The 12,846-nt window shown below is 38.2% G+C and overlaps 1 long non-coding RNA gene across 1 annotated transcript; it reads left to right on the forward strand.

Moving 5' to 3' along the window:
* Positions 1 to 4,727: 4,727 nt before the first annotated feature.
* LOC120322827 lies at positions 4,728 to 7,933 on the forward strand. The gene is made up of 3 exons (XR_005562759.1): positions 4,728 to 4,844; positions 6,455 to 6,559; positions 7,817 to 7,933. It is a non-coding gene; the product is annotated as an uncharacterized LOC120322827 (long non-coding RNA).
* Positions 7,934 to 12,846: the final 4,913 nt, after the last annotated feature.

The raw sequence follows: 12,846 nt of genomic DNA on the forward strand, positions 1-12,846 counted from the left end.
AGCAAATATGCTTAAAGAAGTCATGTCTATGTTGGCTGTGGAGACCAAAGAGCAGACATCTGAAAGACAGAGTATATCCTAGTTTCCATTTTTAACTCTTTCTGAGACCTCCATGTTGGCCTGATATTAGCAACCAAACCACCTCAGTTTCTGAACCTCTTGCCTATGTATACTGCAGCTCCTTCAATAGGGAGTCTCCCAGACTATGCTTTTATACAGGTTCTAACACAGTCAGACCTTTGACTCCTTTGGATCTTCCTTAGATATTAAAATTGTGGGAATAAAACTCTGGGAAAGAAAGTAAAATCAAAGACCATAAAAAGAATAATATAACCTTCCTTCATGTATAATGAACAACGGCTTCTGTTGGGGATTTTCTTTCCACTACTTTACAATACTTTATTCTTCTGAATAAGCTTATTATGTGAAGATTGAAACATTAGGATTAATTACACCAAATGCTGGTGTAAACCCTAATGAAAAACATACATCTCTTACACAGCCTGAATTCCCTGGAGAAATCTTGAAAATATTGACTTTGACAGTTTTTGCTGTGTGACTGATTGCATCAGTTGTATAAAGCACTTTAATAAGTAACATTTTGTATATGTGTCTAAGTGTGCATATGACTGTGTGTATGCATGGATATATGCCTTCCCAGATAAGACAAAAGGATTTGTTGAGGCTAAATTGAAGCTCATGTTTCCAAAGAGCTTGGCTCTTTCATCACGATGCTTTTGTCTCGATTATCTCTGGATTCTCTCTCCCTCCCTCCTCCCATCCCTTTTCTCTTTTTGCAATAATGCCTGTGTTTGATCTCTGTGTAAATAAACCAAGCATCAGGAAGTAACTAATGGATCCATCATGGGAACCTGAAAATAAAGTTGAAAAAATTGCTTACACAGTTCATTCACCCAGAGGGTCTGTGCATTTCATTGCTGAAGGTTATGGAAATTTAGCTGGTAATAGAAAAAAACTTCACAGAATACAGCAGGAAATTTTCAAAGACACAGTGGGGAGAGAGGTGCCCTGTTCTCCTTCCCTGTCAGAAGGGGCTGAGTGCCTCATTTCCATATGTGACTTTGAAACTTGCCCCATAGATTCAAGGCCTGAAGGAACCATTACATTCTGCTTGCCTCATCTGATGCATGAAACAGAGGCCTGAAGATTTCACCTAAAAATGCCTGCAAGGAGGAGAAAAATTTTGGTGGAACAAGACAACCTGGAGTGCTGCTCACATTTCCTACACAATCCTGTTAATTAATAAACAGGCATGGTAAATGAATCTTCTTTCTCCTTTCCACTCTCTGTGCCAAATAGTCTGCATAATAATAGATGCAGCCCCTTTCATTGACCAGGTCACAATGTCTAACAGCAAAATGTCTTGATACCTGTTCTTCTCACCTTACTTTGCACCAGCTGTTTAGATGTAAAAGGATCCACCTGGTTGGTTGAATCATTCAGACTATTTTTTCCCTTATTTCTATTAATAACAGATTCTGAATGGGTGAAGGAAGTACCAACACGCATGGAAAAAAATAACTCAATGTATACAACAAAGAACTGCAAAATAAGATATTTTCTAGCTTGGTATTCAAGGGTTCAGAGAGAGGCAGAGAGGATAAAAGTGTTTTGGAAAGTTCAGGTCATTTTGGATGAACAGTATTCAAAATAACTCTTTGTCTACAATGTCCTATCTCTGTTGTTGTCACAGCATAGAGCTGCCTATATATTTAGAATGTTTTCTTTGCTGAATGGTCAACTGATTTATGTATTTATCTATCTAGTATGACACTGATGGGTGTCACTATGTATACACACTATTGTTTATTTTTTTCATTTTAAAATATATTTCCCTGTTCCAGAATCTCTTTGTTTTATTTGGGTATATTCAAAGGTATTTTTCTCCTGCCTCATTAGAGAATAATTTCTGGAACGGTACCATTTTTAAGACAAAGAGTAATACTCTGGAGTCTAAACATGAGGAAGAGGAAAACAAGCTGATTTATGTTAAGGCATACAGGAGTTGAAAATATACCCCAGGGTGAAATAAATATTACAAAACACAATAATATCCTTGCTTTGCCTTGATATGCATTACAGTAATATTATGAATCTCTCTGTATAGTTCTGTATCCCTTGGAGAATCCTACCAGGAACGGGTTCCCATAGGCCTTGACACACTCAAAATGGGACAATCTCTGCCCTGGGGATGGGTGGGAAAGAATATAGAATATCACTAACAGTTTAAGGTCACTCCAGAAAAAATAGTGTAGACCTAAATGGATAGTGCAGATCTTCTAAACCCCAGTAATACTGTTGTCGTATTTTACTCATGAGGCTGTTCTTCAGACCAACAAGCATACTCAAAAGATGCTTGAAATAAGCATTCAAAGATAGAAATATGGCCAAACATCAGGCTAGCTGTTGACACAGTTGTCTTGTCTAATAACAGCTAGTGAATGTTGCAAGTGAAGGTGTGGGGTTGGAGGATGATGAAGGAAGGGAAGAGAGGGAGCTACGTTATGAGAAGGAAGGACTTTCATGGGAGCAATATGTCTTACAATCTAATTGCTCTGTGTTTTATAGAACTTGATCATTAGGGTATCCTGCTTATGATACCGCAGAGATGTAATGGTGAAATAAAGCAAGAGGCTATTAAACAGAAAGTTTAAATATAGCTACAGGGACAGATACTTCATGACAACTTGACAGATGTCTTGGAGTGATCACTGGTTCCTTCATCACTAATTACAAAATCATTTGTCTTAAGGAAAGGACAAAAGAGAAGTAATTATGAAAAACATGATTCTTAAGGGATAAAAAAGATAACATCAGTTTCAAACATTGAAGCGATCATAACCATTTAGAATCATTATTAGTTTGCTTGAGCCAATGACAGCTTGGTTTTCGAAGCCAGTGGGAACAGAGCTTCCTATGCCAAAGAGAAGAAAACATTCAATTTCTTGTTATGCTAAACTTATCCTCAGACTCCAGAGATTTCTTTGATGAACAGTTCATTAAAATTTCCGACCGCAGATGAATTTGAGCTAAAATACACAAATGTTTTAATTATACATTCCTTTTTAATTACACTAATGACTTGTAATGTGTTTATGTTGGTTTAGAGTTTAATTTCTTCTCTTAGATTAGGTGGTTGACTTAAGGATTGTGCTTTTCAGTAAAATACCATGATTCATCAATGTTTGATCATGAGTTAATCCAAAAATATTAAAGCATTGCAATCCTTGGAAGAATAGTAATGCACACACATACACAAGTGCAATTGTACTTTCCTTTCATGTGCTTAGGGGCAGCTAAACCTTTGCAACAGTGCACAGCAAGGCACAAGTGTCAGGAGACAGAGGCAACACTAGGAGATCTGCTGCTGTTAAGTCAGCAGACAGGAGAGTCATGGGGATGTAAAAAAATGGTTCCTGGATCAGCCAAGGTTGGTAGGATGATTGGTGCTCAGAAAGGAACACAAAACAGAGGGATGAGTCTTGCTTTTCACACTGTTTTGGGCAGCTGTTTTTCTTAATCACAGGCAGTCCCTGCCACATGTATAGAGTACAAGAATTACATATAGGTGCTTACTATGACATTTATGATGTTTAAAGTTGAGAATTCAATGTGGACTCTTTTTGTTGGGCTTTTTCTAGTTGTTGGGAATGCATGGCACCTCCAGAGAGTGGTTCCTATCTCTTTTAGGAATCTGTATAAATCATGGTTAATCTGCCAGGAGCATGCCTTGTATCTATAGAAGATGCCAAATTGCTAGTTTAGAGACTATGCCCCACTTAGGATTACTAAATTTGTGTAACACAGTCTTAAATTCTGCTGGGCTTGAAGAATGTCTAACATGAAATGGGGAAAAAGCCTGAACCTATTTTAAAGCAATACTGATACAGAATTTGTCAGAAATGTAGTGCTTACTTTACAACTCTAATAGGTACTATACGTAATTGGAGGGGAAAGTAACATGGCTGGATCCTTACAGGTCAAAGTACCCTGTCCAAGGACAGGTCCAGACAGTATAGTGTTGGAGAGTAGTGTTTTGCACTTTTAAAGACATTTACCTTCTGATACCTGTTCCCTGTTTCTCCTCCCATTCTTCTCCGTTAATTTTCATTGCACAATTTTCCCATGTCCCACCTACCTCTAGTCCTTTTCTGCCTACGGTTTACCTGCTTATGAAATTTCATGAGATCTAACAATTCAAAGAAGTGTGTCCTAAGATCTTGCTTTATGGTGAACTTGCCACTGGCTGCTGCATGAGAGGAGCCCCGAAGAAAAGATACAAGGACTCCCTGAAACAACATCTCAGCCTTGGCCATATTGATCAGCACAACTGGTCTACTCTGGCCTCCAATCGGGAGGCTTGGAGACACACCATCTATAACGCAGCTGTCTCCTTTGAGAACACACGCGGGATCACTCTCGAGGAAAAAAGGCAACGCAGAAAGAACCGTGTATTGCAGAATACACCATCTAAGGAGTCTTTCTGCTGTGCCTTTTGCAATCGGATATGTCTGTCACGTATTGGCCTCATAAGCCACCAGCGTGCCTGTAGCAAATGTGGATAGAGCCTTCCCAGATCTTTGTTCACGAAGCCCAGCCATGATGTCATAATTTTAAAGACAAGAAATGAAAAAGCAGCGCTTTCTAAGAAAGGGTCAGGGCAGGAAAGGTTGGGAAATTACTACTTGCTGTTACGGCCAAGTAACTGAATCAGAAAGGATTTTTAGTTAGGATGAGGAGAAAAACATGAGGATCATGAGCCAGCCCACTGGAATATACAGAAAACAAATGGAAAATAAGCAAATCTCTGTAATTTTGTCTAGGTGAGTTTGTGGGAAAACTAGACCATGTCTAACTTCACCAATGTGCTCTTTAGATTCACCAGCACATGCTTTCACTTCACCAACATATTGCATCCACTCTTGATATTTTAGAGAAGGACTGTTGCCAGAGACTTGTTAGCTCTGGGATGTTTAAACAGGAGAAGTATCAAAAAGGTAGATTGCCAGATTTAGGTAGCAGTTGGGTCCACTGGCTCAGCAAGCATTTACCATCTCAGGTATAACAACCTCATCAAATGATGTTCACTGCTGTTGGGGATGTCTTTGAAACAAATCTGCCTCCTTATCCTCTTTCGAATCCTCCTTTATTCTTCTTCCTTGGCTTCAAGGCCAATAACTAAATAAGTAAGCATGACAATAGTCACACTGCCCAAGGGCTGAAAGTATATTGCCAATTATGGAAATTACTCTTCTCTCATCATTTTCTTACAGTCTGCTCGCCTGCCTGCTGTCTGTAATATCTTACAAACTCTTTGAGACAGGGAGACATATTTCTTTTTCTGTGAATATACAGTCCTCAGGGTGATGGGAATCTTGCCCATGGCTATTGATCGTAATTACTCTATTTAAATAATAAAGGCATGATCTGGTCAAATCTGGGATGGGCAAATTTCTATCTCTTTTGATGATGATCCTTCAAAATCAAGCAGCAGTTCTGAGCAACATCAAACGCTGCTGTCACCCAGGTTTCCTATCTGTCACACATTTTAAGCAGAAGGGAACGTAAAAGTGACTGAGAAGACACTGGGGGGGGGGGGGGAAGTTATGTTCTGACAGAGACTGGCTTCATATAGAAGGAATTTGTTAGTGTCCTGCCTTATAATACGTCTTTCATACTTTCTGTAATTCAACTGTACAGGGTTTTATTCTGCCCACAATACCATGCCTTAATGTGTTTAGGTGCTTGCATGATGTCTGCTTGGCTTTTGGAGGTGCAGCAGCACAGATCCCACTAGAGAATATAACATTCCCCTTTCAGCAACATAAAATGAGACCTGTTAATTAGAGAAAAATCTCACAGCTGAATTAGTGACATGATCAAGTGCTCTCACTGAGACAGTTGAGGAAGATAGAGTTGTCTACCTTCCTTCTTTCAGGGAGTAGGATTCAGCTCTATAATGTGGACATTGAAGAAGTACCTATTAAAACTCCATCTCTGTTGTTTGTCCCTAGAAAAATTATACAGTGCTAGGGCGCAACTTATTTATCACAGAATAGTTCTTTAAAGTGGGTCAAATAAATTATTCCTTAAAAAATCTCTTGTCTCTGGAATCCAACTACATCTATAATGAAGCTAACTGAAGTTAGATAAGATGAAAGCCATCTGAAATGTTGTACTCTTGTATGGTGGTGCATCCTATCCACATTTACCTCCCATCCCACCCCTGCCTCCACAAAAAAATGCCACACAAAATGGCAGGTCTTGTATGACTTCATGTACTCTATGATTCCTAATCAGGATGAAAGAAACAACACCCATTGAATTCAGCTGAACTAAAATTACTAGTCAGTGGCATGTTGTTTTACACCACTCTATAGGATGGACTTATTTTTTACATTTGCTTTTATCTCCCTCTTACCCTCTCTTTTAGGTGGTTTGTTGGGTTTCTCCATGTAAAGGAAGGCAAAAGTGTGCTCCAGCATGTATATGAAGCATAGCATTCTAATACCCACTGTCACCTTTCCGGGAAACTACAGTAAGATAAATAGAGCAATATCCATATTTTACACTCTATAAAATCCAGATCCTCTATAAGAAATACCTTATGTGTAATGCATACACTTGCTAGCTTATTTATCAATATACACTTATGCAAAATGTATATAGATAGGACATTTTGGTTTAGGGATAAACCAATATTTACTTGTGGAAAGCACTCAAGTGTATGCCTGAAGAATGGAGGAGAGCCTGAAAAGGTTCAAACATTTTAGGAAACAGTGAGCTATAAAAACACAGCATATCAAGCTTGCAATTAACCCTGTATGTCCCTGAAAAAGAATAAGGGTTAGATTGTGATTTGTAATGCCAACTTGCAGGAGAACATCTCCTGAAGTTCTAAATTCTAAAAGAAAGTTGGCCACTGATGAAATATATTTCACAATAATCTTTCCTTTCTTTTATTGTGATTTTTTTTTTGTGACAAGTAACCCATTTTGGGGCAATAATTGAGCAATAATTTATTGTACAGTGAGAAAAATTAGCCATCAGAATAATCTCTCCGGGGAAGTGATGGATTCCCCAGTGCTGTATACTTTTAAGGTTCAGCTGGACAAGGTGATGAGCCATCTTGTTTAGACTCTGCTTTTTCTAAGATAGGCTGGATCAGATGATCCTTGAGGTCCCTTCTAGCCTAGTTTTCTATGATTCTGTGATCCATCAGAGTCCTGTATCTTCATTTAGATTGGGTAGTAGGACTGTATTAGAACGGTGTTCTTTCTGAAATATTTTTAATACATCAGAATTCCTTAGAGACTGTTGCCCCCTTTAACTCTGCTAAAAAGCTAAAGTAGGTCTCAACTTCCTTACACACAAAAACTGCAAAGACAAAGGTCTTAGCTGCTTCCCTCCTTCCTCTTAGCTGCTTCCCTCCTTCCCCAGTTTCAGGCAATGTAGATTTTAGATATAATATAGAAACTGAGAAATGGGAACTGCTAATGAATCCTGGACCTGAATTTATGAAGATATGGGTCATTAGACATAGCTTCAAAGTTTGTACCGTGTCAATATTTAACCAGAATTTTTGAGAGCAGACCTGGGGTTTGAATTTGACTTAAAAAGGTAAAAACAAAACAAACAAGAAAAAAATGCAACCAAAACACGACAAACAAAAAAACCAGAACAGCAAAAAAAGGAAAATAAAAGAAAAGCGAACAGTCAACAATGCGTAGGATACAAGTTTTTGACATTTACAAACTCTTTCTTTTTTTTTTTTATTTTTCTTTCTTGATATTAGTTTCTGATCCTCATTGTACCAAATACAGGAACTGTGAATATAGATCAAATACACGTCCAAAATCAACTTTGTTCTTCCCACTGTTGATATGGTGCACTTACCGTACTAACCTTTACCCTGGTAAGATCACTTTATGAGACTCATCTCTGGTTGTTTTATGAAAGCTGTGGAGAAGTGTTTTAGAGTTCTTGGAAGAGCTCAGAACTGGAATTGTTTCGGGTGAGTTTCACAGTTGTACTACCAAAAAGTTTTCCAGTCATTCTCAAGACATTTCTTACGTTATGCGAGCTGGGAGATCCATTTTTCTGAGACATTTATTGATACTGATGTCCTATTTTCCTTCCTTCTGGTAATTGCACCAGTCTGTTCAGGGGTCCTGTCAATGTAAAAAACACCAAACCCAAAAAAAAACAAAAAAAAAAAAGCAAAAAACCCAACAAAAACAACAACAACAAAAAATCACCCCAAAGCTAAAACAACTTGTATATTTTCTATACTGATAATGAAATATTTCTCCCCCTTTCTACATATTTTCCTCTCTTCATCATCTCTGCTTCCTTTATTTCTTTGTGTGGCTTCAACTGCCTGAATAAACAGAGTGATATTCTGAGCTGAAATTTGCTTATAGTGCAGGAACACATTGAGACATTGGAGACCCACCGATTTAAAGATCTGTGTGAACTGGTATGCATGTAATTTTCAAGGATTCTGGAAGTAGGTAGTATATGCAAGTGATTTATAAATTGGAACCTTAATCTCCTAGTTGATTCTACTAAACACCAGATTAGGTTGATTGTTATTTTGAATTAGTCTTGTTATGAGATTATAGGTGGCTTAAGGATTCGCATTAAAATAGGTTCAGCTTAAAAAGGATTCTGTATCACACCAAGAACAACAGAACCTTTCGAGTAGCTCAATTTTTTTTTTTTTTATGTGGCCCTGTATTCTCATAATCAGTGTTACAAGTTCGTCTTCAAGACTATATATCCTATTTTGCCACTAATGTTTGGACTTTCAGCTGCACTGAACACTACTGCAGACTATTCCTTATCATTCATATCCCACTGCATCGTGCAAACTGTGTGATTCCCAGGACATTCTGCATTTATCACCATGACATACAAGACAGACAGACAATCAAGTGATAAAAAACTTTAATTCGACTTCTCAAACTGTACTTTGGAATTAAAGGGTGAAGTGGAAAAGGAGAAGCCTACAGATTTGGGAATTTTATCTAAATTCAGGATATTCTCTTACAATTTGTTAGTTCAAAATTGCCTGTAGACACAGGCAAAAAGAAAACCGCAGCAAAAACCTGTCTTGCTAATTAAAACACCCCTGAAGCATAGCCAGTAGGTAAGATATTTAACAAACATTAAAGAAATTGGAAAAGATTTTTTTTCTCAGATAAACTCTCCCGATGAGCTCTGAGGTTTCAAAATTGTCTTCTGGAAATCAGACATCAGACGCAAAGTCAGGAGTTTCAAGGAGGTCTCTGGGCAACTACTTGCACTTACACCAAGTATGCTGCCTCACAGATCGTTATGCTCAGCGGTCTCAGTTCTCTGAGTGAGTTCTCCTCTCCTTTTAGTTTGGATGCCTACACTTAAGGACAGCTCTCTGATGCACCTCAGGTGTCTAACTTTGGTTGAGACTGTTGTGAAAAGGGTTTGGGTGAAGCACTGGTGGGGGCTCTCTGCTCTTCAAAGTTGCTTTTAATCCAGGGCTCCCAACACTGCTCTGGCTTGTCTGAGCTCTGCTACACTGTGTTGCAGTCTTGCCCATGCCTGGTTATGCACCCTTTTAACACAGTTCTTTTCCTGGATGCTCATCTACAAACTTGACTTCCCAGCCTGATGTCAGGCATGGCTGGTTGTCCTGGATTTTACTGGTATTCATGAGACACCATTTTGATGCAGGTTACTGTCTCCAGATCTGATCCTGACCTGGATTGCTTATTCTCCTTAGGTTTGTGTCAGCACTGGGAGGAACCTGTTTGGCGACCACTGGATTGTTACCCTCCCTGGACCCTCTCCACTGTCCCTGGTTGGGTGCTCTGGAACTGCGCCCTTTGTTGTTGAGACCACTGCCCTGTCTGGCTTGCCATCATATCTGAGACGAAATAACCCCACATACCAGTGCAAGTTGGGTATTGGCTAGATAAAAAACAGCTTTGCAGAGCCTGAGATGCAGAACCTGACAGGCAAAAAGTTGGACACAAGCTGGTAGTATGTCTGCACAGATGAAATTGACTGTATACTGGGTCTCATCACCAACAATAGAGTTTGCAGTCCTGGGGAAGTAATTATTCCCCGCCATTTGGCACATGAGGGAACTTTTTCAGAGTACTGCTTCCCCATAAAAAGAACAACACTAAGAAAGTGTGGTAAGTCTAGCAGAACAGCTCCAGGATGGACAGGAGATTGTGGCTTACCATGTATGACACAGGGCTGGTCAACCTGAGAAAGAGAAGACTCAGGAGATCTTATGGTTGCCCCTGGAGGTACAAAAGAACAGACAACAATACAGGGGCTGTAACATAGGAAATTAAAGATAAGGAAGGAAATTTACTGGGAAGGGTGTCAAACACTGATTCAGAGTGATGGAGGGATATCAGTCCTTTTAGATATCCAGTACTTACCTACATGTGTGGCTTGAACAATTTGTTCCAATCGAACCTGCTTTGAAGAGGAGGTTGGACCGGATGACCTCTGGAGGTCTGTTCCAGATTAGTTTACCACTTTTAGATGAAAGAACTTCACTCAAGTCCCATACTTATCAAGATCACTTGTTCCGAATTTTGCGGTGACCAATAAAATCACAATTAGACTTTCTAGAGAAGGATATGAACTGCTATCTGTGTGAAAATCCCACTAAGAGGTCTCAGGGCAGTTAATTTGGTTTCTTTTGCAAACACAGCTTATAGAAGACTATCTAAGTTATAAGCCAGGACATTAGCAAAGGTGTTTAAGCTACTCTTTTCAAGCTGCTGTTTCAGTTAATTCTTATTAACTCTCAAACCTTCCCTGACTAACTAGACACCTCCCTCACAACAGGAAAGATGCACACTTGAGCCCTGCACTTCTGCTTCTTGAGAGAGTGCTGTAATTATCGGCCTCTTCTGCTGCTCAGGGCCCAGAATGTGAATGCTCCTGGTTGTTATGCCTAAAGTTGAAAACACACCAATGTAGAACACGGAAACTTGATCTCTCTGAGATTTCCAAATTTCTTTCTCTTTTGTAGGATGGAGATTTTTCTCAAGTGTTTAGTTAGGCACCATTTTAACTTTTGCATTTCAAAATTCCAATCAATTTAATTCATCTGACTTCTGAGCTAAGTGATTAGAAATTAAAGATTTTTGTAGGCTTGAAATCAGGTGCACTGTGCTGGCTTCTGAGATTTCAGTACCTCAGATGACTTTTGGAACACATTCTGGTTTAAGTAGAATAGCTAATCTACAAAAAAAGATGAGAAGTACAACTTCATATTTTGACACAAATGTTAATTTCTGAAACATAGCACCCTGTTTCTCCTTAAAGGTAGGAATAAACTCCAAACCCTTTTTTAAAAATGAAGGAGTTCGAGTCTTAAATTTCAAATAAAAGCATAGACAATCCAAGATTGTCTGTAGTAGAAGGCTATTTCTTCCATTCTTTTTACATTTCAAAGAACATGAACTTCAGCTGTTTTTGTGTTGGGTGTAAATTAACTGCCAGCTGGATTCAGGGAAGCAACTTCCTTACTGCAATATTGCCCAATTAGATGACATACTGCAACTGCAATTAAAAAGTCAACACTTGCCACAGCGCAATATGAAAGATACGGCACAGAGAAATAAAGCAGTACATCAGATTCTATGGTTTAGTGACTGTAACTGATGGCATTTTAATGACACTTATATTGTGGTTTTAAGCCTTCATTGGAAATATCTAGTAGAACTAGCTGAAAGTAGCAATCATGGTTCCACAGATATAACGTTATTCTGTCTTATTCATTTAGCTGTATAATTATTGTTCAGTTTTGGATCTGAAGCCAACCCATAAGATTTCAAAAAATGTTCTGCAGGATGATGATTTTTTGGGACAAAAACCTAAACAAACAACCCTCCCCCCCAAATCCCAACAACAAAAAACAAATAAACAGACCAAACAAAAATGAATAAAAACAAATAAACAAACCAAACCAAAACAAACAAACAAACAAAAAAAAACAACAAACAAAAAAACCTCTGAACTCTCTATCTTAATATATCAAGGTGTTTCATTTTGCTTGTGATCCTATGTTCATAAACCGTTTTTAATAGAGAAATAAAATCTGAAGAGGAAGTATAATCTAAATTTCCTATTTGTATGAAGATAAAAATATTTCCCCTTCAAAGCCAAAGTTTCATTAGACCTGATATTATCCCATGGGAAATTTTTATTCCTGATAAGGGAAAATGTTTAACGAAAATTCAAATTTAATTATATCCTTTCTAGGAAAGGCAGAGGTGTAACAGCTTTTAAAATTATTATTATTTTATTTTTATGATACTTCCTATGAGATGTATTTAAGTCATTATGTGACAAGGAAAATTCTACAAAGACTATTTCATTCCACCATAAATAAGCCCTTTTTTAAGTAGGTGTATCTAATCTTGCAAGTTTCGGGATAGTTCCCATTGTCTCTTTTGTGAAGCTACAATTCATTACAAAATATGGCAACTACATGACTCATTTTTCATTATTTATTATGTCCAAACCCAGTGGTGAATTCTACATGCATTTTCAGGCATTCAGCCACAGAGATTTATGAGTCAGTGCAACCCTATTTATGGGTGGAGTTTGGCTCAGAAGATATTTAGGATAATGAATGAGTTGCTATGTTTGGTATCAACCAGATATTGGGACAATGCTGCAGAAACAGAAGAAGAAAGAGAAGAGAAAGAAAAACAAAATCAACACCTGCTCAGTGATAAAGCATAGGACTAAATCCTGAAGATCTTCTTTCTTTTCCTTTTCTGATTATTTCATTTTTTCTCAGGCACAAGT

The sequence above is a fragment of the Pipra filicauda genome, unplaced genomic scaffold, assembly GCF_003945595.2.
Source record: "Pipra filicauda isolate LSUMZ 115617 unplaced genomic scaffold, ASM394559v2 scaffold158_size1702193_pilon, whole genome shotgun sequence".
Taxonomy (NCBI): Eukaryota; Metazoa; Chordata; class Aves; order Passeriformes; family Pipridae; genus Pipra; species Pipra filicauda.